The sequence below is a fragment of the Lissotriton helveticus genome, chromosome 8 (assembly GCF_964261635.1).
Source record: "Lissotriton helveticus chromosome 8, aLisHel1.1, whole genome shotgun sequence".
NCBI lineage: Eukaryota > Metazoa > Chordata > Amphibia > Caudata > Salamandridae > Lissotriton > Lissotriton helveticus.
In genome coordinates this window covers 1599560599-1599583675 of record NC_136069.1, presented here as the reverse complement: position 1 = coordinate 1599583675, position 23077 = coordinate 1599560599, and the positions used below count along the sequence as shown (strand labels likewise).

Below are 23077 nucleotides of genomic sequence, written 5' to 3'. Positions count from 1 at the left end.
CACCACCGCCAGGTGCTGCTCTGCCGCGCGGAGAGGATGAGAAGGAACATAGATGTCTTCTCTCTTGCCCCCAAATGTTGGCAAATTTTGGCTGGTGTTGCAGGGCTGTCTCTTTAATTGTGCCCAGCCAGGTTCTCCTTACTGCCCCCTGCGCTTACCTTTCGGGCAGTCCCAACAGCTCTAGCCAGGCAGCCGGGCAGTCTTCAGGCAGGTATGGTATTACTGGTGCCCCTCTGCTAGCATAGTGGGAGTGGGTGGAGAGGCGAAGACGGGGTTCGGTTTTCAATCATCCTTCGATTTCGTATTCGAGCAACAGTGCAATGTGGAACAGTACTTATATCCAATGCACGACTTTCTAATTTCGTTTAATGTGCACATTGTGCACAACGTACAACTTATTTTGTTAAGGTGGCTTTTAAAATAAACACATTTGCATTACTCCTTTTTTTTAACCAAGACCCTTGTAATACAACGTTTTTACTGCAACCCATTATGATTATAAAGCAATCTGGTTTGTACCTTAACCGGAATAAAAGTTACTGAAACCATACACCTGGAAACTTTGCCAATGTTAGTTGATGGGCTTTTCCCTCTTAATTGCAGTATTCAGACATATATAAGGTATAGACCTTTGCACTGGTGACGTTAATATCTCTAGTCCAAAGGCATTTGGCCACACGAATTCAACACACATAATATAATTCACGAAGAGGTTAAACAGTGATTTGTTCCCGGAAATAGAAATATTTTGTATCATTATTTCAAATTACTGTTTAAACCTCAACATTTGTTAGATGTTATTTCAAAAGGGGAAGCAGAATGTTGAAAAAATCTCATAGTATATGTTTTTAAGGTCCGGTGTCTATAATTTCAAAGTGCCTCCTGTGCAGTTTACAGAATAAATTCTAATGTGCAATACTGTCCTGAAGGACATCTTCAGATATTTTCATCCATGCCAATGGGAGTATGAATGGTTTTATTAACAAAAGAAAATTAAAAAATCTGTGAATCAGTGTCACCAGCCAGAGTCTCCTGTAGCATGCTTCGGAGCAACAGCAAAGCCCTTATTTATGCACTAGTGTCAGTGCATAATTTGAGCCGGTGGTTGCCAGTGGGGGCCACCGTCACTTACTCTTGTGGACCCCACCAGCACTTATTCTTCCTCATCTGGCATGTCCTGAGAGCAAGAGTGGAAAAAGCTCAAACGGGAAAGAAGAAGAAAGAGAAACAGGGAAAAAATGGCCATAAAAGGGGAAAGTGGGAGCCTGCGAGAGTGAGCTGAAGGGAGAGGGAGTGTCGTATAGTGGACTAAAGAGGCCTGAAGTGAATTCAAGGCTACTAGCCTTCGTATCAGGATGCCGACGTTCAACAGCACTGGCCGTGGGCTTCTGTGCACAGCTTTGGGCACCGGCACTCTTTTCTTTTACAACTAAGCACTGAACTGTGCAGATGTTACTAGTGGTGACCATATGATTCATTCAAACACATAGGTGCCCTTGTGTGAGCTTGTGAGAAAAAGAAAAGAGGACCTTCAGATAACAACAAATAGGTAAATGTTTAGCAGAGCAAACAAATCTTCATTATTTGTCTCATGAGCTAAGATGAGAGAAAGAAGCTGAAACCGTGAGAGATGGACAGGCTTTTCCGCTAGTCCTTGTGTGACGGTGCACCTGGTTTTCTGTGGCAGCCAATTGAAGATCTTTCACAGCATTGACTTGTGCCATCGTGTTCAGCTTGTCTTCCAGGGTGATTCCCAGGTTTCTGGCATGTTCGGTGGGTGTTGGTCCTAGGTCTGTCAGCCAACAGGTGGCGCTCCACGGGGATGTCCTGTTTCTGAAGACAAGACTGTCGACCTTTTCCTGAAAGCAGTGACGAGGTGAAGGATGATGACGCTACCTTTAAGGGGATTACAAGTGCCACAATGACTGGTTGAGAAACCTTGAATAGTCTAAGGAACCCATTGTTGCTAAACATATTGAAGCAAATAATCGAAGGACTTGCAAATAACATATTGACAAGGTGGCCACCCCTGCCCACTTTTGAATCTCTGAATCATTACATCCGTGAATGCATCCATTGGTCGTCAAAATCTACAGTTGACATTTTTACTACCTTTGCCCTGAAGAAGTCCTCTGGACGAAACGCGTTGGCTATGCTTTGTATGAAGAAAAAAGAATAAAATAATGTTTTAAGCCCTACTGAACGGATTCTTCACATTTTATTGGCTCATTATTATTCATTGTGGAGTGCTGAACCATTGTGCTTTGTTCTGATGTAAAGGGTGCAGTCTGACTTTTTGGGTGCTGAGCACATGGAGTCTTCTGATGAGTGTGTTGTGGGAGACCATGTGGAATGCTGCGAAGAGGTCAAGCACGGTCCAGGATGGTCGGCGGCTGCAATGAGTGCTATTTTGGTGATGTGTTTTTTTCTAAATCCTGAATGAAAGTTGTCCAGTAGGGGGTGTTGTTCAAGGTGGGCCGTGATTAGCTAGTTGATGGCCTTCTCTATCACTTTGGCTGTGTAGGTGAGCAGTAAGATAGGACAGGGGGTAATCAATTGGTGCGGGTCGCTCGCCGGCTTCTTGAGGACGGCGTTGAACTCTTGATGCTTCCAGACTTTCTGGCTTTGCTTTTATAGGAAGTTGTGGCGAGGGAAATAGTGAAGTTCTGCAGACGCCTTCTCGTGAGAAATCAGTGACTCTGTTAGTCACACACTGATGTCTCAAGCCATTGCCCAAAGTGTGGTTCTTAGGATAATTAGTATCACCTGGTATGGGATTGCCCTAAAATTGCTGCATATTGGGGGGAGGTAGTGGGCAGAAACTCAGGACACGTCATTACCTGTGCCATTGACCTCATCTACACGTCTGTTGGGAATTTATGTCAATAAAACTAAATATAAAATTAAAAAGAGATTTGTACAGATTATACTCCTGTTTGCGAAACTCCATGCACCACGACGCATTATGTGACAGAGAAAATTAGAATGGAAATAGTTACATAAGATGATAAAGTACAGGATGAAGTTGAACTTTGGAAGGAACTGTTGCATGCACTGTTTTACCCTTTGAATGACTGCCCTGCTTGAAAATCTTTTTACGTCATATCATTGTACCCTGTAACAACATAAATCATTGTTCATTGACTGTAACTGTACAATGATGTGTCCACCTTATCTCTCAAGAGATGGTGTCATCAATAATAGCGTTGCCATGTGGGCTTGGGACCCATAAGATATGTGTATGTTATGTTTCAAAAACCAATAAAAAGAATTTACCAAAAAAAAAGCAAAAACCCTCTGTTGGTCACAATTAAAGCATCAGAGAGAAGCAGAGAGGCAGTAAAGCATGCAGAAGACCACACACATTAAGGTAAAGAGCAACATGTGTAGTCTCGACCGCACATATGATGCAGAGAGACAGAAACAGGTGAAATACATTACTGACAAAGGACAGAAATCTCTTGTAGAACCTTCAATTCCCCTTACTCTTCTCATTTAGTCAGTCTCTTTTTATTAAATTCCTGCTGTTAGCTTTTCCTTATCTCTAACAGAGATTTGTGGAACAAACATAAAAATCCTGATATTGTCAAGGCCACCCACTCTGTAATGTTTTTTTGTTTTGTTAAATGGACCCAGCTATATCAATATGGACCTAGTGTAGGCTGCTATGCTTCTTACTGTTTACAAAGATGAATGTTTAAGATCAAAATGAGGATAGAGTTGATGTGTTTTGGGGCGTGATAGTTTAGAAGTTTAAGGGGCCTATTAGGATGGCGGGTGGAAGCGGTGCTGGGACCGGCCGCCAGTGGTGCGGCAGTCCTGCACCGGCAATTAGGATGCCACCGCCACAGTGGCATCCCTCATCTACATCCGTGTGGCGGGCGGTGCACACAGCACCGCCTGACACAATGCCGTGGCGTCACACTGTGCATTTGCATGCACAACATAGCAGGCACCGCGCGGTGCCTGCCACGTTGTGCATGCAATTGCCATGTGCACCCCTCCTACCCCCCAACATCCTGGAGGCCTGCAATGGCCACCCACTGTGCATACCTCATGCCTTTCTGTGGTGGTAACGCCGCCATTGAAAGGCTGCTTCCTACATGCATAATATTATGGATGACGGTGTCTTGCAGACACCGCCACCATATTCAACTCATGTCTTCCCGTCCGCCGCGGTACCCCCCACCATTGCAATTAGGCGGGGGCGAAATGGGAGGCGGGCGGGGGACAATGTTGGGCGGACTGCCACCACCATGTGGGCGGTGGCGATCCGCCTGACATTATAATAGACCCCTAAGTGTCTCTGAACCGTTTCCCAGCATTCACCACATGTTCTTGTCCAACCACCAGCAACTGCTCTGCGTCCAAAGATATGCCAAGACCCGACAAGGGGTAGGTCATTTTCGATCAGGACTGCAAGACTGTGGAACTCTAAGCCCTCATACTCGCGCCAGCTTGATTTGGAACATTATTTTAGGAAGGCCTTAAAAATCTGGCTGTCTAACCAGGGATAATATCTGTCTGCAGCTAGGTCATTTCTGCAGTCCGAGTAGCGCCGGGAAACCTCTGTTTGAGGTAGCTGTGCACTTTATAAATGGCTATTGTATTGTATTGTGTCCCCCCGCATGCAAGGAGATGCAGGGTGTTGGCCTCTGCCCGCGTCTATGTCAATAGTGTGTAGTATTACCTCATATAAACCAATCAATCAGTGCTCTTATATAGCACGACTACTCACCTGTGAGGATCTCAAGGGGCTGAGTGGGGGGGCGGTGGGTCTGCAGTTCAGCCGAAGAGCCAGGCAGGTCTTGAGGTCCTTCCTGAGTTGAGGCAGCGATGGAGACTGCCTGAGGTGCAGAGGCAGGGAGTTCCAGGTCTTCGCAGCGAGGTAGGAGAAGGCCCTTCCTCCAGCCATGGTCTTGCAGATCTGTGGGATAGTGGCCAGGGCCAGTTGGGTGGAGTGAAGCTGTCTGGTTGGAGTGTAAAAGGAGAGGTGGTGGTTGGAGTATGCAGGTCTGGCGTTGTGGAGGGCTAAATCCTTTTGTGTTTCATAGGTTTAATAATTTTACAGTTGAATAATTACAGTCACTGGAAATTGTATTAAAAAACAGAAACTGCATTTTGGCTTTAAAGAGATTAATAATGGTAAAGAAAAAACTGTTCTTTTTACCCAGCCCTGCACCAACAATAGGAGGTCCAGAATGTTGCTTTGTTTGATGTCAGCTTGGATTTAGAGATGTAATGTAACATCATTAGGCGAATGGCCCCTTTCAAAGCACAATGCAAGGAGCCTAACATACAAGTCGATAATGGAAACAAACATTGCAGAACACAACATACATTTACACTTCACTACCATATTATTGATGACTCTGCAGCCATACCGAGGCCGTCATTATGAGTGGCATGGAATTTGGTGTGTTTTTGACCACCCAGAATTAAAGATGCAACGGGTCCAGGTAATTCCATGTTTTGAGGGGAATAGGTTGCATGAATCAGACTGTCGGTGAATTTTCTGCGCGCCTCCCCATATTTTGATGGAATCTTTGCCTAGGTCTCTAGGTTAAATATCTTGGGCATTTCGTATTCCCATGAAACTTAGAATTCCAATGGGATTAGTTGCACATGGTCATGCCCCATCACAATTCCTGGACCACTTGTAATGAGGGTGCAAGTCCATAAAGAGTACAGCCCATAGTGCCACCTACAAGAAAATAATACAGTACATTTCTCACTGCTAATACAGTATTAAACACGTTTTAAATCTATTTTCTAATGTTTAACTGAAAACGAAAAGTACAATGTATCCATAACCTGAATCTGCTTACCGGCCTTGTCACAAGGGTTGACTTAACAGGGTGGCCTTTTCCCTAAATTTTGTTTGAAAACCTCTAGCATGACGATGCTATTCTGCTAAAACTAGATTATTTATTCCTCTCTCCAGTCCATCTTGTGCGTCTGGCTAATTTCTTACCTCTTGCCTAACCACAATTTCAAGTGGCACAAAACCTAGAGATTTTATCATTGCTTCCTCCCTGTCAATATTTAACTTTAGGGATGTGAGAAAAGCAAAGTTCTGCAAACTTTGTGCAGTCACATGGGAAACCCTGCTCACTGTAAAAAGATGAAATGTAGCCCTTGGTCCTGGGCTCTCCTCCAGCCCGTTCTGTCGCAAAGTGCACAAGATGAGGTCCCATTGGACCAGTGAGGTCGCCCATTGCCTGATAACCAGCTCAGTCTCTGAGAATCCTGGCTTCAGAGTCCCTGTCCACTCCAAGGGTGAACAAAATCTTTTTTCAGAAGTCACGGCGCGACCAGATGGTTGTCCTTTGAGTCCAGGTATCTGGTCACGCCGAACCCCAGACATCTGGTAGTGCATAATCTGTGCTTATGGTACTCCCAGATGACCTTGCCGCCATGGAAGTATTGATGAGGGGTCACTTGACTCCTTCCGCCCAGACAGGGCTCTAGGAGGTTGGGTGCGTTTTCACGAACGGCTCCTACTGTCACTTGGTGTGCATGGATTCCATAAAAAGAGGGTAGACTTGTTCTAGATTAGTACCTTTAGTATGACCTTGTTGTCCATTTTTTCTCATCCGGGAGCTGCAAGGGCATGGGCAGGGGTCCCAGAGGGCCACCGATGGTTGAGTCTGCAGCTGCCTTCCAGCCCTGTCCCATTGGTCTGTCGTTCAAGCCTTGAGCACTAGAGAGTACGACTGAATGCCCTGTCCCCCAGGTCCCTGCAGACAATCAGGGGCTCTCAATGGTCAGTCCAGGATGGGCACTCTGCTCCTCCTTCATTGAAACAGGTGCAGCTATCTGGTTGATCCTATCAGTAGCATATGATTTTCTTCAATATTAAGCCATGCATGTGGAAGTACACAGGGCCGATTTAGTGAAACTACGAATTATTCATGAAATCACTTATGGTTTCTTTGATTGCTCCATCTGTTACTTGGATAACTGTGGTAATTCTAGAGTTAATACATGCTGACAAGAGCTGACCTCTCAGGATGCGTGCATTTATCAGATCAAGACCAGTCTGGCCTCGCCTGGCCCCTTTGGTGACTCTAGATGACCTTGGGCTGATCGTACCCCTGACGGCGACAATAAATATGGATATCTGCTCTAACAACTTTCAGTGGTACTTTTTGTGCCTACCATTGTGACCACGCTAACAGGGGATCCGGGTTGGATTTTAGAGAAGGAGCCTGAGAAACAGCTACCATATCCAAGGAAGGCAACAGGCACACAAATTACTCACTCACGACTCATGGAGTTAGTAACGAAAGGTATAGACCTTTGCACTGGTGACGTTAATATCTCTAGTCCAAAGGCATTTGGCCACACGAATTCAACACACATAATATAATTCACGAAGAGGTTAAACAGTGATTTGTTCCCGGAAATAGAAATATTTTGTATCATTATTTCAAATTACTATTTAAACCTCAACATTTGTTAGATGTTATTTCAAAAGGGGAAGCAGAATGTTGAAAAAATCTCATAGTATATGTTTTTAAGGTCCGGTGTCTATAATTTCAAAGTGCCTCCTGTGCAGTTTACAGAATAAATTCTAATGTGCAATACTGTCCTGAAGGACATCTTCAGATATTTTCATCCATGCCAATGGGAGTATGAATGGTTTTATTAACAAAAGAAAATTAAAAAATCTGTGAATCAGTGTCACCAGCCAGAGTCTCCTGTAGCATGCTTCGGAGCAACAGCAAAGCCCTTATTTATGCACTAGTGTCAGTGCATAATTTGAGCCGGTGGTTGCCAGTGGGGGCCACCGTCACTTACTCTTGTGGACCCCACCAGCACTTATTCTTCCTCATCTGGCATGTCCTGAGAGCAAGAGTGGAAAAAGCTCAAACGGGAAAGAAGAAGAAAGAGAAACAGGGAAAAAATGGCCATAAAAGGGGAAAGTGGGAGCCTGCGAGAGTGAGCTGAAGGGAGAGGGAGTGTCGTATAGTGGACTAAAGAGGCCTGAAGTGAATTCAAGGCTACTAGCCTTCGTATCAGGATGCCGACGTTCAACAGCACTGGCCGTGGGCTTCTGTGCACAGCTTTGGGCACCGGCACTCTTTTCTTTTACAACTAAGCACTGAACTGTGCAGATGTTACTAGTGGTGACCATATGATTCATTCAAACACATAGGTGCCCTTGTGTGAGCTTGTGAGAAAAAGAAAAGAGGACCTTCAGATAACAACAAATAGGTAAATGTTTAGCAGAGCAAACAAATCTTCATTATTTGTCTCATGAGCTAAGATGAGAGAAAGAAGCTGAAACCGTGAGAGATGGACAGGCTTTTCCGCTAGTCCTTGTGTGACGGTGCACCTGGTTTTCTGTGGCAGCCAATTGAAGATCTTTCACAGCATTGACTTGTGCCATCGTGTTCAGCTTGTCTTCCAGGGTGATTCCCAGGTTTCTGGCATGTTCGGTGGGTGTTGGTCCTAGGTCTGTCAGCCAACAGGTGGCGCTCCACGGGGATGTCCTGTTTCTGAAGACAAGACTGTCGACCTTTTCCTGAAAGCAGTGACGAGGTGAAGGATGATGACGCTACCTTTAAGGGGATTACAAGTGCCACAATGACTGGTTGAGAAACCTTGAATAGTCTAAGGAACCCATTGTTGCTAAACATATTGAAGCAAATAATCGAAGGACTTGCAAATAACATATTGACAAGGTGGCCACCCCTGCCCACTTTTGAATCTCTGAATCATTACATCCGTGAATGCATCCATTGGTCGTCAAAATCTACAGTTGACATTTTTACTACCTTTGCCCTGAAGAAGTCCTCTGGACGAAACGCGTTGGCTATGCTTTGTATGAAGAAAAAAGAATAAAATAATGTTTTAAGCCCTACTGAACGGATTCTTCACATTTTATTGGCTCATTATTATTCATTGTGGAGTGCTGAACCATTGTGCTTTGTTCTGATGTAAAGGGTGCAGTCTGACTTTTTGGGTGCTGAGCACATGGAGTCTTCTGATGAGTGTGTTGTGGGAGACCATGTGGAATGCTGCGAAGAGGTCAAGCACGGTCCAGGATGGTCGGCGGCTGCAATGAGTGCTATTTTGGTGATGTGTTTTTTTCTAAATCCTGAATGAAAGTTGTCCAGTAGGGGGTGTTGTTCAAGGTGGGCCGTGATTAGCTAGTTGATGGCCTTCTCTATCACTTTGGCTGTGTAGGTGAGCAGTAAGATAGGACAGGGGGTAATCAATTGGTGCGGGTCGCTCGCCGGCTTCTTGAGGACGGCGTTGAACTCTTGATGCTTCCAGACTTTCTGGCTTTGCTTTTATAGGAAGTTGTGGCGAGGGAAATAGTGAAGTTCTGCAGACGCCTTCTCGTGAGAAATCAGTGACTCTGTTAGTCACACACTGATGTCTCAAGCCATTGCCCAAAGTGTGGTTCTTAGGATAATTAGTATCACCTGGTATGGGATTGCCCTAAAATTGCTGCATATTGGGGGGAGGTAGTGGGCAGAAACTCAGGACACGTCATTACCTGTGCCATTGACCTCATCTACACGTCTGTTGGGAATTTATGTCAATAAAACTAAATATAAAATTAAAAAGAGATTTGTACAGATTATACTCCTGTTTGCGAAACTCCATGCACCACGACGCATTATGTGACAGAGAAAATTAGAATGGAAATAGTTACATAAGATGATAAAGTACAGGATGAAGTTGAACTTTGGAAGGAACTGTTGCATGCACTGTTTTACCCTTTGAATGACTGCCCTGCTTGAAAATCTTTTTACGTCATATCATTGTACCCTGTAACAACATAAATCATTGTTCATTGACTGTAACTGTACAATGATGTGTCCACCTTATCTCTCAAGAGATGGTGTCATCAATAATAGCGTTGCCATGTGGGCTTGGGACCCATAAGATATGTGTATGTTATGTTTCAAAAACCAATAAAAAGAATTTACCAAAAAAAAAGCAAAAACCCTCTGTTGGTCACAATTAAAGCATCAGAGAGAAGCAGAGAGGCAGTAAAGCATGCAGAAGACCACACACATTAAGGTAAAGAGCAACATGTGTAGTCTCGACCGCACATATGATGCAGAGAGACAGAAACAGGTGAAATACATTACTGACAAAGGACAGAAATCTCTTGTAGAACCTTCAATTCCCCTTACTCTTCTCATTTAGTCAGTCTCTTTTTATTAAATTCCTGCTGTTAGCTTTTCCTTATCTCTAACAGAGATTTGTGGAACAAACATAAAAATCCTGATATTGTCAAGGCCACCCACTCTGTAATGTTTTTTTGTTTTGTTAAATGGACCCAGCTATATCAATATGGACCTAGTGTAGGCTGCTATGCTTCTTACTGTTTACAAAGATGAATGTTTAAGATCAAAATGAGGATAGAGTTGATGTGTTTTGGGGCGTGATAGTTTAGAAGTTTAAGGGGCCTATTAGGATGGCGGGTGGAAGCGGTGCTGGGACCGGCCGCCAGTGGTGCGGCAGTCCTGCACCGGCAATTAGGATGCCACCGCCACAGTGGCATCCCTCATCTACATCCGTGTGGCGGGCGGTGCACACAGCACCGCCTGACACAATGCCGTGGCGTCACACTGTGCATTTGCATGCACAACATAGCAGGCACCGCGCGGTGCCTGCCACGTTGTGCATGCAATTGCCATGTGCACCCCTCCTACCCCCCAACATCCTGGAGGCCTGCAATGGCCACCCACTGTGCATACCTCATGCCTTTCTGTGGTGGTAACGCCGCCATTGAAAGGCTGCTTCCTACATGCATAATATTATGGATGACGGTGTCTTGCAGACACCGCCACCATATTCAACTCATGTCTTCCCGTCCGCCGCGGTACCCCCCACCATTGCAATTAGGCGGGGGCGAAATGGGAGGCGGGCGGGGGACAATGTTGGGCGGACTGCCACCACCATGTGGGCGGTGGCGATCCGCCTGACATTATAATAGACCCCTAAGTGTCTCTGAACCGTTTCCCAGCATTCACCACATGTTCTTGTCCAACCACCAGCAACTGCTCTGCGTCCAAAGATATGCCAAGACCCGACAAGGGGTAGGTCATTTTCGATCAGGACTGCAAGACTGTGGAACTCTAAGCCCTCATACTCGCGCCAGCTTGATTTGGAACATTATTTTAGGAAGGCCTTAAAAATCTGGCTGTCTAACCAGGGATAATATCTGTCTGCAGCTAGGTCATTTCTGCAGTCCGAGTAGCGCCGGGAAACCTCTGTTTGAGGTAGCTGTGCACTTTATAAATGGCTATTGTATTGTATTGTGTCCCCCCGCATGCAAGGAGATGCAGGGTGTTGGCCTCTGCCCGCGTCTATGTCAATAGTGTGTAGTATTACCTCATATAAACCAATCAATCAGTGCTCTTATATAGCACGACTACTCACCTGTGAGGATCTCAAGGGGCTGAGTGGGGGGGCGGTGGGTCTGCAGTTCAGCCGAAGAGCCAGGCAGGTCTTGAGGTCCTTCCTGAGTTGAGGCAGCGATGGAGACTGCCTGAGGTGCAGAGGCAGGGAGTTCCAGGTCTTCGCAGCGAGGTAGGAGAAGGCCCTTCCTCCAGCCATGGTCTTGCAGATCTGTGGGATAGTGGCCAGGGCCAGTTGGGTGGAGTGAAGCTGTCTGGTTGGAGTGTAAAAGGAGAGGTGGTGGTTGGAGTATGCAGGTCTGGCGTTGTGGAGGGCTAAATCCTTTTGTGTTTCATAGGTTTAATAATTTTACAGTTGAATAATTACAGTCACTGGAAATTGTATTAAAAAACAGAAACTGCATTTTGGCTTTAAAGAGATTAATAATGGTAAAGAAAAAACTGTTCTTTTTACCCAGCCCTGCACCAACAATAGGAGGTCCAGAATGTTGCTTTGTTTGATGTCAGCTTGGATTTAGAGATGTAATGTAACATCATTAGGCGAATGGCCCCTTTCAAAGCACAATGCAAGGAGCCTAACATACAAGTCGATAATGGAAACAAACATTGCAGAACACAACATACATTTACACTTCACTACCATATTATTGATGACTCTGCAGCCATACCGAGGCCGTCATTATGAGTGGCATGGAATTTGGTGTGTTTTTGACCACCCAGAATTAAAGATGCAACGGGTCCAGGTAATTCCATGTTTTGAGGGGAATAGGTTGCATGAATCAGACTGTCGGTGAATTTTCTGCGCGCCTCCCCATATTTTGATGGAATCTTTGCCTAGGTCTCTAGGTTAAATATCTTGGGCATTTCGTATTCCCATGAAACTTAGAATTCCAATGGGATTAGTTGCACATGGTCATGCCCCATCACAATTCCTGGACCACTTGTAATGAGGGTGCAAGTCCATAAAGAGTACAGCCCATAGTGCCACCTACAAGAAAATAATACAGTACATTTCTCACTGCTAATACAGTATTAAACACGTTTTAAATCTATTTTCTAATGTTTAACTGAAAACGAAAAGTACAATGTATCCATAACCTGAATCTGCTTACCGGCCTTGTCACAAGGGTTGACTTAACAGGGTGGCCTTTTCCCTAAATTTTGTTTGAAAACCTCTAGCATGACGATGCTATTCTGCTAAAACTAGATTATTTATTCCTCTCTCCAGTCCATCTTGTGCGTCTGGCTAATTTCTTACCTCTTGCCTAACCACAATTTCAAGTGGCACAAAACCTAGAGATTTTATCATTGCTTCCTCCCTGTCAATATTTAACTTTAGGGATGTGAGAAAAGCAAAGTTCTGCAAACTTTGTGCAGTCACATGGGAAACCCTGCTCACTGTAAAAAGATGAAATGTAGCCCTTGGTCCTGGGCTCTCCTCCAGCCCGTTCTGTCGCAAAGTGCACAAGATGAGGTCCCATTGGACCAGTGAGGTCGCCCATTGCCTGATAACCAGCTCAGTCTCTGAGAATCCTGGCTTCAGAGTCCCTGTCCACTCCAAGGGTGAACAAAATCTTTTTTCAGAAGTCACGGCGCGACCAGATGGTTGTCCTTTGAGTCCAGGTATCTGGTCACGCCGAACCCCAGACATCTGGTAGTGCATAATCTGTGCTTATGGTACTCCCAGATGACCTTGCCGCCATGGAAGTATTGATGAGGGGTCACTTGACTCCTTCCGCCCAGACAGGGCTCTAGGAGGTTGGGTGCGTTTTCACGAACGGCTCCTACTGTCACTTGGTGTGCATGGATTCCATAAAAAGAGGGTAGACTTGTTCTAGATTAGTACCTTTAGTATGACCTTGTTGTCCATTTTTTCTCATCCGGGAGCTGCAAGGGCATGGGCAGGGGTCCCAGAGGGCCACCGATGGTTGAGTCTGCAGCTGCCTTCCAGCCCTGTCCCATTGGTCTGTCGTTCAAGCCTTGAGCACTAGAGAGTACGACTGAATGCCCTGTCCCCCAGGTCCCTGCAGACAATCAGGGGCTCTCAATGGTCAGTCCAGGATGGGCACTCTGCTCCTCCTTCATTGAAACAGGTGCAGCTATCTGGTTGATCCTATCAGTAGCATATGATTTTCTTCAATATTAAGCCATGCATGTGGAAGTACACAGGGCCGATTTAGTGAAACTACGAATTATTCATGAAATCACTTATGGTTTCTTTGATTGCTCCATCTGTTACTTGGATAACTGTGGTAATTCTAGAGTTAATACATGCTGACAAGAGCTGACCTCTCAGGATGCGTGCATTTATCAGATCAAGACCAGTCTGGCCTCGCCTGGCCCCTTTGGTGACTCTAGATGACCTTGGGCTGATCGTACCCCTGACGGCGACAATAAATATGGATATCTGCTCTAACAACTTTCAGTGGTACTTTTTGTGCCTACCATTGTGACCACGCTAACAGGGGATCCGGGTTGGATTTTAGAGAAGGAGCCTGAGAAACAGCTACCATATCCAAGGAAGGCAACAGGCACACAAATTACTCACTCACGACTCATGGAGTTAGTAACGAAAAATGCCAATGCAGGACTCTTTTGATGCCCTTTATATTGAATGAGTACATTTTAAATCTCTTCATGAGGATCCATTGGAGGGCAAGTATGATGTTAGCAGCCACAGTAATTCCTGTTCCAATAGTGTACATTCAAGGTGCTGCAGGGAAAAAGCTCATAGTTAGATCTTGGAATCAAGCTGGTGGTCTGCTGCTGGGCAAGTACCTGCCTGTTCCAGCTCCTGCCTTTCAGTGGCCCTTGGTGCTCTTGACTCAGTGTCCCGGGGGTCCAAAGCATTTATTTGAAAAAATTAGAGTGTTCAAAGCAGCCTGAAAACCTCAGCTAGAAATAATGGAATAGGACTCTGGTTCTATTTTGCTGGTTTTCGGAACAGGAGCCATGATTAAGAGGGACTGCCGGGGGATTTCTTATTGTGCCGTTAGAGGTTAAAGTCTTGAACTGCCACAAGATTGACCAAAGTGAAAGCATTTGCCAAGAATGTTTTCATTAATCAAGAAGGAAAGTCGAAGGCTCAAAGACAATCAGATACCGTGGTACTCGCGGCCATAAATAATGCTGACTAGAGACCCAGCGTCGTTATTCCCATGACCTGCTGAGCAGCTTCTGGGAAACCAAAGTCTTTGGGTTCTGGGGCAGTATTGTTACGAAGGTAAAACTTAAAGGAATTGATGGAAGGGCACCAGCACTTAACTTAACTTGGGAAACCACACCCGGCCCAGACATGGAAAGGATTGACAAACTGATACCTCTTTTTCATTTCTGTGGGTGGTGGTTCATTTCTGTTCTTTGTTGGTGGAGCGATATGTCTGGTTAATTCCGAGAATGAACAAGATACCTCCAGGCTAACTAATTCCATGATCCCAAGGGGTTGGCTAACAACTTCTTGGAGGTACAAGTGGTGTTCAGCCACACAAGATCGAGTAATAACAGGTTTGTGATGCCCTTACACTTAACGGATCAGTGTGTGTCTACTCCTCGGTGACAGGTACTGGTAGTCTGCTGAACTCCATTCGTGATAGGAATTGGGAATTGTAATTATTTTCCATGATCAAGGAACTTCCAGTAAGTGTGAGTCATAAGCATGCATAGTTTAAGTCCCTATTCTTTGTACACGCTGCCCATTGCTCCTACTGATTGGATGGTTTAGTTAAGTCCTTGGATCAGCTTCCCCAATGTTGGCAACTGCTCTGATGGAGCTCTGAGAAGCCAATAAAACTTGACTAACCAGAGGAAGCTGAATTCTAACAAGGTGTCCATAGGTGAACCAGTGGAAGGATCATTAACAGTGGAGAAGCCCAAGAGACTAACAGTGACAGCCTAAACCCTCAGGCATCTCCCAGAGAGAACCCAAGGCACAGAGCCTGGCCCTCCCCTTGTGCATCCTGGCTGGTGTAGCAGTCCATGGCTGCTGGACGGTTGGGTGAGGATAGTACACGGGCAGGCTCCTCCACCTGGGAGTATCCAACCAACATGTAAGGGACCAGGTCAGTGATATCCCGGGCCCTCGGGAGGGGCGAGATGTGAAAGATAGCTCTCCCAAGAGGGAACCTATGCTTACCCCGCACACACCTGCGGTAACTGAATTGCAGTGCCTCCCTGGGCAGTGTAGAAAGCTCTGCCTTCTATCTGGAATCACTGGCCTGCAGGGACTGGGCCTCCAACAGGGAGATTTGGGGAGTTGCTCAGCCCACAGGAGCCCCAGACTCCTCCCTGGTCTGACGCCACTATGTTCCATTTAGGGAAGGTGGCCCTGCCCAGTGCCTGGAGCCTTCGACTGCAGGGACCGTGGCTCCCAGGCAAAAATGTGACTTTGCCCACCTCTCATGGGGGGTTATGAGAGTTGTTCATGCGGCAGGGGCCCCAGACTCCTGACCGCCCTGCACCTGGACCCTCTCTAGCCTGATCCCAGCATACCTGGATTTTCAGTGACTGAGGAGTGACCTGTCTTGGGTGGCCAGGCAATCTGGATGAGAAGGAGCCAGGCCATGAGGGAACCCACAGCTCCTCTCTTTGAAGATGCTGTACCCACTTGGAGCCAGTGTGAACAGCTCCTATAGATGGGAGCAGATGCAGCTCGACTTTCCATATGTGTATTGGAAGCAGGTGAGTCACTTTGATGATGTGGCAGAACCTGGCTCCTCTCTCCTCAGTGCTTCCCAACAGTGTTTGCGGATTCTCAGCCTGCTGGCTGACGCCTACCCTGTGGACCCTCAACAAGCAGGAGTCAAGCCCCAGCTCTCAGCGGCTCTGATGGGTGACAGTTGGCTGAGGTGCAGGTGGGGAAACCCTCCCTCATTGCCAGGCAGCTGGTGGACTGGTCCCGTGTGGCCAGGCTGGGGTTTAAAGACTCATGTGGCCCTGTCCAGAAAGGCCTCTGCTGCTGTGGCAGCCTCCTGCTTGCATGCCTGCTGTGGTGGTTGAGTGGAGCTCCCAGACAGAACACCTGGAAACACTTTTAAAAATCTTAGAGGTCGACTTCCAGATGGGAAGCGTGATGTGTGATACGGTGCTGGGCCTAAAATAAAACATCTAGGGTGCCTAGCTGAGTGCTGTGTGTGGCTGTCTGTAGAGTCCCACAGATACCCAGGCGCACCCCCTTTATGCCCACATCTTCATCTGTGGCTTGCAAGGTCCCCTGTTTACCTGCAGAGGCTGGTTTTCATGCTGGCCTTGGGTTTTAGAATCTGATGGGAAAGGGTGTGCAACTGTGACTCCTTTGTGTGAAAGAGGGTCTCCTCCCTTTTCGAGAACAATTGGTCTGGTTCCCGCACACATAGGGCCCGATGTAGGTCACCCAATACCGGTCGGTAACGGCCGAATTCGGCCGTTACCGACCGGTATTTGGGGATTGAGATGTAGGGGCCATTATTTTACAGAATCGGTAAATATACCTAATCGGTAAATTTACCGATTCTGTAAAATACCGAATCGGTAATTTTACCGATTCGGTAAATCCCAGATGTAGGTAGCATTGTTTACAGTGCTACAGGCCTTCAGAATTCGGTATTTTATCACCCAATACAATTGGGTGGTAAAATACCGAATTCAGGTGTACATGCACATCTGTGCATGTACACCTGTGCCATGTGGCACACAGACATGCCCTTAGGGCATGTATGTGTGCCACATGTCACACAAGCCTGTACTTGGGGTGCTAGAGGGTGTCAAAGTGACACCCCCTGCACCCTTGCAGGATTCGGTATTTACCGATTCTGTAAATACCGAATCGGTATTTCACATTGATTCCTATGGGCTTCAAGGCCCATAGGAGTCAATGTGAAATACCGATTCGGTATTTACGGAATCGGTAAATACCGACTGTTACAGAATCGGTAAATTAGAAATGAGATTTACCTACATATGCCTCCTTCCTATTTACATACTCTTAAATACCGAATCAGTATGATTCGGTATTTAAGAGTCGGTAAATAGGAATTACCTAAATCGAGCCCTTAAGCTTTTGTCTATGACCTTAGATCAGATGTGGTGACTGGTCGAAGTTAGGTATATTGCTAAGTGGAGGAAATGAAACCAACCAGGAATCTTTCAGGAACAGAAGGTGAACAGAAAAAAGTCCAGCACTAAATCTCTGCCTGGTGGAGTGTGCGAGAAAAGTGGTATACAGAAGACTGACTCCCCAGCATGGCTGAGGTAGCCGAAGTCCTTCTAATCCAGGTTATCACCGTGGCAGTAGCGGTCCCTGGCGTGCTGAAATCAGGCGTTCTCGTAGTTGGATGGCTTGGGAATGCAGCCCAAAGTGGGTGATAAACTCCATCTAAGGTTAAATACGGGCACCAGACCAATAGTCAACAAGTGCCATAAAGGAAGCTTGAAATAACTTTGAAGAGAGAGTTCAAGAGGGCGTGAAATCATCAAAAGGTAAACGGGTGCCTGCTGAGCATGACCAACTCAGGGGACAGTGCCAGGTGGGGAGTTTAACTGGGGAGATACACCTGTCAAGCAATAGCTCAGATGTCCTAAGGTGAGGTTAGGGAGGACAAAAATGTATAGTGGAACAGAAGTTGAAAAACTCACTTGATCTTGATTTCAGTATGATTATAGACTGTGAATTTCAAGACTCATGAGCCTTCTGACTTTAAGGTTGTCAAGCAGGAGGTGTCAGAAAAGTTCCCACATTGATAACCAGCTTGTGACAGCCAAATTATTTTTTATCCTTCTATGTAATCTCTTCTTATCATTGCGGATCAGAATTCTCCTTGTGTTGGATTAATCACCCACTAATAAGGAACGTAAGCTGATTTAGATTGTTAGGAGACAGGTTAGTTTTACCAAGCTGATGATGTGTTATCCTGCTCAGTACGAGAGGACCCGCAGGTTCAGATATATGGTGTATGTGCTTGGCTGAGGGGCCAATGGAGGTGAAGCTACCATCTGTGGGATTATGACTGGATGCCTCAAAGTCAGAATCCTCCCTAAAATATAATGATACCAAAGTGTCATGTGCCTTGGTTGTCCTAGGATAGCCGGCCTCTGGGCGGTGCATAGAGCAACTCACTTAGGGTCTGGGGCACAGAGAGAAAGGGGGCACCTCCACCTCCCTCATTGCACCGTATGTTTGTAGGGTACCTGATGCTAAATCATGTGTAAATGACCTGATTTCGTGTTAGGGTTTTGTGAGTAATGGAGCAGATTCCTTGCAGCAATCCATTGAAAGTCATCCTCTGAGGCAAACCTTTCTCTCCATCTCTGGGCGCCCGTGCCCCCTAGGTTCCCTGTGCCACCAGGCCAGTGGGAGGGATGGCGTGCTGGCATGTGGGAGGCTGCTTCCACCATGTGCAGAATGGCACGGGCCTACTCTCCACCCTGCGTCACCGGGTGCAGGGATGGGGCAAAATCCCTTGCAGGTCAGCATGGTGACCGAATGGCCAGTGCAGGCACCAGCAAAGTCACCTGAAGGGAATAAGCTGGTTGATGGTTCAAAAAAGGATCTTCCTGGGTGCCAGTCTCATCGTTGGTTGCCGCCTAGACACTCTGATCACCAGGCCTGAGCCATCTGATCACTGGGCCAGCCAGCCAGATGACCAACAGGTGCATGCCGACCAGAGGACCAGTCAGAGTTAGCGAGGCTATCTCTGACTTGTGTCTCCTTCCCGGGTTCTGTCATCCCTCACTTCATGAAAGTTTAACAGTTGAGGAAAAATGGCTTTCAGGCAGTCCCCAGGCGAAAGGGGGCTGGCTGGGGGATTTAACCCTCCTTAACTCTCCAGGCGAGGAAGGTGGAAGGAACTGAGTGAGGACTCCCTTGGTCAATGGGCTGGAGTCATATCTTTACACAAGGCATGTGGCTGCAGACTAGGAAGGACTCTTATGCCTCTACGGGGTGAGGAGCTGAGACGGGACCCAACCTGAAGGCCCTGTCAGATCCTGGGACAGGGTGGTGTCAGTCCAGGGAGTATTCGGGTGCTCCTGCGGGCTGAACACCTCTTATAATACCCCATGAAAGGTTTGTGAAGTCATGTCAGGCCAGGGCTCCAGGCACCGGGCAGGGCCACCTTCCCTACCAGGGCCGATGTGGCATCAGACCAGGGAGGAGTGTTGGGCTCCTGTGGGCAGAGCAACTCCAGTTTTCTCCCCATTGGAGGCCCAGTCTCTGCAGACTGGTGATTCCAGCCAGAAGGGAGAGCCTCCTTTGTAAATGTAAATTGATACTTGTATAGCACACTACTCACGCGCCAGGGTCTCAAGGCGCTTGTACGAATACCGCTGTGGAACCCATCCTGGCTTTCCCTGTGAGGTGTCCACTCCTGGGAACCCCCAAGGTGGAGGCCAGGCATCCTTAGCATTGTGGGGGCTGTTGTGGAGATTGAGCAAGCTATTGCCCAGAGTTGCAGAGTGGGACTCCATGATTGGAATAGGCACCGAGGCGAGAATTATCAGGTCCGTGGAATTTTGAGCCAAGGCCCGCCGAGGCGGGGAATTGAACCCTGGTCCCGGGCTAGACCTCTGCATCAGGGTCTGCCGCTCTAACCATTGAGCCACACTTCTCCTATCTGGCCCAGGCTAGGGTAGCACCCCACCCCTAAGGGTTTGCCAGTTTTCAAGATGTCCACCAGTTACTTGTCAGCTTTATGTGGGCAAAAACACCACCAGTGATGTTTCATTTTCAAGGCCAGTGCATCCAATGGACAAGTATGGGTGTGCCAACTCAGTGAACCACGTCACCAGTCAAGTTTTCCTAATCTATATTACTCCGAGCCCTAATTTCAACAGACTGTTAGTGTAGGAAAAAGTATTGAAGTCAGGGTTTGGCTGATGGATACTTTCCATAGCTAAAGCTGTGCTGAGTGCTGTCTATCAGTTCTACCGCTTCTGTCAATGTCCCTGCTGCACTGCAGCTCCCTGCAACGCCTGTTTCCTCATTTCCTGTAGCATCATCCACAGTTACTGCTGTCCAGTTTTCTAGTTCCTACAGCTCCTTCCCTATGGACTGTACATTCAGCATCACTCATGTCTTTGAGTTAATGGAAGCTGCTTCTTGCTCCCCACAACCTCCCCCTAAAACTTACTGGCAAACCTCAGCTTTCACACACAGCAAAGCACACATCATTCAGCTGAGGGGTGTCCTCTTTATGTCTTATGATGTATCTTTGAGGTTGCTAGTCCCCTTGTGATCAGAAGTGGGTGCAGGGGGACATTAGGTGGTTTTCCAGTACTGTTGGAAAACCAATTCTATAGGTTTTGTTCTGTTATGTGCCTGCACATACATTTTAAAATGTAATACTTGCTGTCTAGTGCATTTGCCTTATTCTATTCACAAAACACCCTCCCTACCTAGCCAATCCACTCATAATCTCTGGGGCTCCAGAGTTCTTCGAAATAAGAAAACCTAGCTTCTAGAACCACCTTGATTCAGACCAGCTACAGGAATATAGAAAAATTCGCCAGGGCAGCTACATCAACTTGAACTGTGCTGCCCTCCAACCTCAGGACACTGTCCCCACTCTCAAACTTCCAAAAGCAATTTAAGGCTCACCTATTGAGACAATTCATAGACAAACCCCTTATAGATTATTTTTACTCAGATTATATACATGATATGGTACATTTGTCACAGTTGTTGTAATCCTTGACCCATCTTCATGTAATCCTCTCTTGTGGCCTCTATCATAATGCTATGATTACGTATGGTAATCCTCATTACTCTTAGTCTTACTCGTCCTCGACCCAGTCATTACTCATGAGGTATTCCATAGACAGGAAACAAAACAGGAAACGCTTTTAGGCTCCACCCCCCCTCCTGCCAGGTGCTATATCATGCCCAACCACCAGAAGCACATCCTGACACACCAAGCAACAAAGGCCTGGACAGGGATGGAGGGTGGGAAGTATGACTGGGTCGAGGACGAGGGACGTAGAGTTAATGCTATGATTACGTATGGTAATCCTCATTACTCTTAGTCCTACTCGTCCTCGACCCAGTCATACTTCCCACCTTCATTAATCATGAGGCATACCAAAGCAACGCCCAAACAGGCCTTTGGCACCCCAAACACAGCAAAACACAGACCAGACACAAAGGAGTGCAGCAAGTGAAATATTTTAATACACAAACAGAACTCAGAGCGGAGGGGGAACCCCCACAGCTTGCAATACCCCACGACCAAAATTGGTCCGGTCAGACAGGGCACAATTCAATCGACAGTGCCTCACAAACGTGGACTCAGAGGCCCAGGTCCCAGCACGACAAATCTCATCAAGAGACACACCATGGTAATCAGCCCAGGAGGCAGACACACCCCGAGTGGAACGCGCCTGAACACCCGCCGGACAACGTAGACCAGCACCACGATAGGCAAGAGTGATGACAGCCTTAATCCAGCGACCCAAGGTGAGCCTGGAAGCAGCTTTACCCTTACCAGCCAAACCAAAGGTGACAAAGAGAGAGTCAGAAGAGCGAAACACCCCTGAACGAGCCACATAAATGGACAAGGCACGCCTCAGGTCCAAAGAATAGAGCAACAGCTCAGAAGGGGAAGAAGCAGAAGGGCACAAAGAAGGAAGAACCAGCTCCTGAGAGGAATGGAAACGGGAGCGGACCTTGGGGACAAAACCAGGATCCAAAGAGAGCACAACAGCGTCATCCAGAAAACGCAAAAACTGGGGGGGGGGACAACGCAGGGCCGTAAGCTCCCCCAACCGCCTTGCAGAAATTATGGCCACCAGAAAGGCCACCTTGTAGGACAGAAATTTAAGGTCCACAGTCTCCAAAGGTTCAAAGGAGGAAGACTGCAAAACACCCAACACCAGCGAGAGATCCCAAGGGGGGACCAGAGAACGTACCGAAGGGGTAGAAAGAGAAAAACTACGAAACCGACGAGAAACCAAAGGGCCATCTGAAGAAAGAAAAGAATCCGGGTCCCGGAAGGCCCGGATAGCAGCCCACTGGCCTCTCAAGGTAGACACAGCAAAGCGCTTCTGAAAGCCATCCAGAAAAAACTGAAGGATAGAAGACACAGGGCAAGAGGTAGGAGACAAACCAGAAGAGGAACACCACCCCGAGAAGGAAGACCAGTGCTTTGAGTAAGAAGACAAAGTAGACGGCCTATGAGAGGCCTGCATCACAGAAATGATGTGGTCGGGCAGACCACGGACCCCAAGAGACAACCGTTCAACCTCCAGACCGCCAAGGAGAGGGAACCAGAAGAAGGCACGGGGACCTCAGAGGAGAGGGGTAGCTGGGCAGAAGCCAAGGAGGGCCCACCGCTAGGCCCAGCAGCAGAGGAAACCAGGACCTCCTTGGCCAGTGCGGAAGAACAGCCACCACCTGAGCCCCCTCCCACTGAACCTTCAGCAAGAAGGCAGGAATCAGAGGAAAGGGAGGAAAGGCATAAAGAAGCCAAGGAGGCCACCGGAGAGACAAGGCATCCACTCCACAGGCACCCACCTCCGGAGATCTGGAGCAGAACAGGGGAACCAGGGCATTGGACCGGGAGGCGAACAAGTCCAGACAAGGAGTCCCGAACCTCAGGCAAAGCAAGCGAAAAGTCCGGGGAGCCAGCACAGGGACAGAGACGAAGTAAACCTCCGGCTCAAAGAATCCGCCACCATGTTGTCCACACCCCGAATATGCTGAGCAGACAGGGCCAGAAGATTCT

At 47.2% G+C, this 23077-nt stretch overlaps 1 long non-coding RNA gene and 1 pseudogene across 1 annotated transcript in view; both read left to right on the top strand.

The window, feature by feature from the left end:
• The window catches only part of LOC144772076 (uncharacterized), a 54148-nt gene that overhangs the window by 8565 nt on the left and 22506 nt on the right, over positions 1-23077 (top strand). The gene's annotated exons all lie outside the window — the stretch shown is intronic.
• LOC144774790 (18S ribosomal RNA) lies at positions 13488-15243 on the top strand (annotated as a pseudogene).